Genomic DNA, 4315 nt, shown 5'->3' on the forward strand with positions numbered 1-4315 from the left:
GATAGCAAATGAAATGGTGGAGTAAGAAGTATCTGAGCACCTGGCCAAGGGCCCAAGCATGTGAGTGGTTAGTTGATTTAACTACCGAAGAGCTGATTGAGTGACTAAGTGACCAGGAGACAGAGCGGCTGAGTCACAAAGTGACTCCAAGATTGCCTGGTTGAGGGTATGAATGGATGGCCCACAATGCTCAGGAAATGCTGGGGTCTGAGGGGCAGAGATTGCAGTCACCAATACATGCTCTGGTGGGATGACCTCTGCCCTGGTCTTCCAGGACCCTGGAGGTCCGAAAATCCCAGAAAAGAAAGCAGAAGTGGGGGGAAGCTCAGGCAAGAGGAGCTGGAGCCTTAGAGGAAGAGGATTGGACCTCTGGTAGACATCAGGAGGAATGGGGGCTGAGGAGCACCCTAGTATAGAGTTTGCTGCTCAAAAAGTTCTGGTTTTTCCCCAGCCCTAGATGGATGGGTGCTCTGTCAAGAGGCTGCAGAGTGTGTGCTGGGATGGGGAAGAATCCGTTTGAGAAAAATCACGAGGACTCATGTGTAAAAGCCCAACCTTCTCCCAGGTTACATGATGAGGACCATGGGCCCCTCGGACTTCCAACCCAGTGTCCTGACATCAAGAGCAAGTCAAGAGCTGCAGCCACAGCTGAACCTTCAACCAGAGAATCCAGAACAGTGTGTTAGGAAGCCTAGGGGAAGAAAGGCAGATATCAGTAAGAAGGATGCAGGCTGGACAGTGCTGGTCCTGAATTGCCCCGGAAGAGAGAGATCATGCATCCCTAGAACATGAGGTCAGAGGAGGAAGTAAGCTGGACCTGTGGCACCAGCTCCCAGAGAAAGAGGAGGCTCCATAGGCAGTTCTTACCAAGAGGATGTCGATTCCATTCTCCAACACCCACTACTGAATTCTGCAAGGATTTGGGAGTCTTCTTGAAGAGCTGACCCACGAGATTCTGAGAGAGCAACCAGATAATATACAGCTTTACAGCAGCATATTTTGAGAGCTTTCCAGAGAAAAGAGAGAAAACCACTTTTGATCCAGCAGAATGGGGGACTCAGGTAGAAGACCGCTTCTAGAACAGTCATGCATTCGAGGAGCAAGAACCACCTGAGAAATGTGATCCTAAACAAGAAAACTCTCCAATATCTGGGAAGGAGGAAGAGACACCAGTCACCATCTTAGACTCTTCTGAGGAAGACAAGGAAAAAGAAGAGGTTGCTGCTGTCAAAATCCAAGCTGCCTTCTGGGGACACACAGCCAGAGAGGAGGTAAAGAGAATGGAAACAGACAGTCTCCGACATGAGGAAACAGAGGAAAACAAGTGAGGACACTGCTTTTACCTCCAGGAAACATGAAAAATAATCCAAACCCATCAGCCTTGTTGTTGTTGCCATTTTTTCCTTAGTAAGGAAGATTTGATGTTGTGAAATAACATTTGTTGCTGTTGTGAAAATCTGTCATGAGCATTTGTTTAATTAAACATACCACTGAAACATGAAAAAAAAAAAAAGTATGACTCCCTCATACTTTAAGGGAGTATTTGACTACCACCATTTTGGTGCATGGCTGAACTGAATTATGGGTTTGTTTATTAGAATTAGGTTCTGTAGGCCGGGCGTGGTGGCTCACGCCTATAATCTCAGCACTTTGGGAGGCCAAGGCAAGTGGATCACTTGAGGTCAAGAGTTCAAGACTAGCCTGGCCAACATGGTAAAACCCTGTCTCTAGCAAAACAAATACAAAAATTAGTTGAGCATGGTGACTCATGCCTGTAGTCTCAGCTACTCGGGAGGCTTAGATGGGAGAATCACTTGAACCCAGGAAGCAGAGGTTGCAGTGAGCAGAGATCGTTCCCAGCCTGAGCCGCCAAGTGAGACCCTATCTCAAAAAAAAAAAAAAAAAAAAAAAATTAGGTTCTGTGGCAAGTGACAGAAAATGAAAATAACTCTCTTTATCCATTTTTCCCCCCACTGCACACACACATATACACACAATTGAAATCTGGAGGCAGACTGCCCAGGATTGGCATGGCAAATTCATGAAGTTATCAGAGACTCAAAGTTCTTCTATTTTGTTGCCCCACTATCCTCTTCACATGGTCCATACTGATTGCATCAGTGCCAGCTATCACATCTGCCTCTCAGCCAACAGGAATAAGAAAAGTGTACCCCCTCCCTTTAAGAACACATCCCAGGCCACGCACAGTGGCTCATGCCTGTAATTCCAGAACTTTGGAAGGCTGAGGTGGGGGATTCAAAGCTAGGAGCTAGACACCAGCCGGGGCAACATAGTGAGATCTCATCTCTACAAAAATTACCAAAAAAAATTAGCCAGGCATGGTGGCGTGTGCCTGTAGTCCCAGCTACTGGGGAGGTTGAGTACGAGGATTGCTTCATCCTGGGAGGTTGAGGCTGCAGTGACCTGTGATGACATCACTGCACTTCAGCCTAGACAACAGAGCAAGATCCTGTCTCAAAACAAAACAAAACAAAACAAACAAACAAAAATCACAAACGCACATCCCAGAAGTTGCCACAACAGTTCCTCTTACATTTTATTGGCCAGAATTCAGTCACAAGACCCATCCAGCTACAAGAAAGGCTAGATAATGTAGTCTTTATTTTGTTAAAATCAATTACAAATCAGGGTTTCATTACAGGAAAAAGAAGGAATGGAGATTGGAGGGCCTGGATTTCTTTCCCGGTTGGAGTGAGCGTGTGGGATTTTCATAAAGAAACTATAATTTCAGCTGCACTGATTAATTCCAGCGAATGCCATCATGCAATTTGAGGTCTGTACGGCTACTGCCATAAGGGGATCACGATGTGTTCTTTTTAGTGGGTGCAGGCACGTGATGGCCAAGTCTCAAGTTCAGAGGTAAAATTGCATGGAACTTTGAAACAATATTACCTCTTATGCAGAATTTTCAGGGGCCACATTTTTTCCCCTTTATCCCTTGGTATTTTAGGGACATTCTGAGCTGAGATGCAGAGAAGCCACCTTTGCTCTTTGAAATGATTGCATTCTGTTTCCAAAGGCTGAATCTCGAGGAAGCAGTTTCACATCCTCTTTGATTTTGCTCAGTGCAAAACCTTACTAAAGTTTCCACTCGAGACCTGGCCTCAGTGCTTCTCATTATTGCTGATCTTAAATCCTTCCCAGACAGGGCCCATTCAGGGTTACAGGCTTTAATTCTGGAGTCAGAAGCAAAAATCCTGAAAATGTGCCCTCCTCACCCTGAGTCATTAGAGCCTGCTTCAGTGGCCTATAGGTACCATGCCGAGCTCCAGGGCCCCATTGCCTGGGTTCAAACTCCAGCTCTGTAGCTGGCTGCCTCTGTGACCTTGGGACGTTGCATCCTGAGCCTCAGTTTCCTCATCTGTACCACAGGATGAGAATAATAGTCCCAACTTCCCAGGGTTATGTAACTGGGGAGAAGAGGACCTGGAAGGTGGTAAGCGCTCTAAATCTCTTAGGTATTCTGGAAATGGAGACAGTCATTTCAGGCCTGTGTTAAATCTGCCTCCGCAGTCTTCCAAGCGGTAAGTAGCCCTGCCTTTTCCATCTCTGTTGCTCTTCCCTCTCCCTCATGCACTGAAGGGAGAGTCTCTACTGCCAGGTCAGTCTGGACACAGGTTTGGCATAAAGTGAGCAGGTCTGGTTCACACACTTCTATTCTAACCCATGTTACCAGGCACTCCCTTCCACTTCAGCCACTTCCCACCCATAGGTGCTGAGCAGGCCATGCTGTGGGTGTGTGGTGTGCACCCCCTCCCACCCCGCCTGGAAGAAGCACGGGACGAGGACCCCCTGCCCACCTTGCATTCGGACGGCCACTCTCCTGCAACAAAGGATCACAGGACAAAAATGAAATTTGCATCCACGCTTCTCTCTGGTTCCTCAAGTGTCACTTTTCTGCATATTTATGGTAATCATCCCTGCAACAAAAACAGTGACTTCACTGTCTAAATAATAAGGTAATTTGTTACAGCTAATTACTCAAGGACTTCCTTAGTCTCACTCAATTAAAAGATCCAAGAGGATTCCTGCCCCCTTTCATTCCAGTGTTCCTGAAGATCCCCCTAATGTATTCTGGATCACAGATTAGTGGGGAGCCAAGAACGGTCCGTGCTGGGCAGAACTGCTAAAATCCATCCCAGCAACGTGAAGCAGTGATTTATTGTGACATGGAATGTGGGACATTTCCCCAGCTTTTGTGATTGTGGTAATGAAGCTGTAAACCAAATAGCATGAAATGAGGCAAGGCCTTACAATTTAATCAGCTCGTAAACAGATCTACTGCATCAAGCAA

The 4315-nt window shown here is 46.6% G+C and overlaps 1 pseudogene; it reads left to right on the plus strand.

Annotated features, from left to right (window-relative positions):
• Positions 1-874: 874 nt before the first annotated feature.
• Positions 875-1388, plus strand: LOC129045216 (sperm surface protein Sp17-like; annotated as a pseudogene).
• The last annotated feature ends 2927 nt before the right edge of the window (positions 1389-4315 follow it).

The sequence above is a fragment of the Pongo pygmaeus genome, chromosome 8 (assembly GCF_028885625.2).
Source record: "Pongo pygmaeus isolate AG05252 chromosome 8, NHGRI_mPonPyg2-v2.0_pri, whole genome shotgun sequence".
In the NCBI taxonomy this organism is placed as follows: Eukaryota; Metazoa; Chordata; class Mammalia; order Primates; family Hominidae; genus Pongo; species Pongo pygmaeus.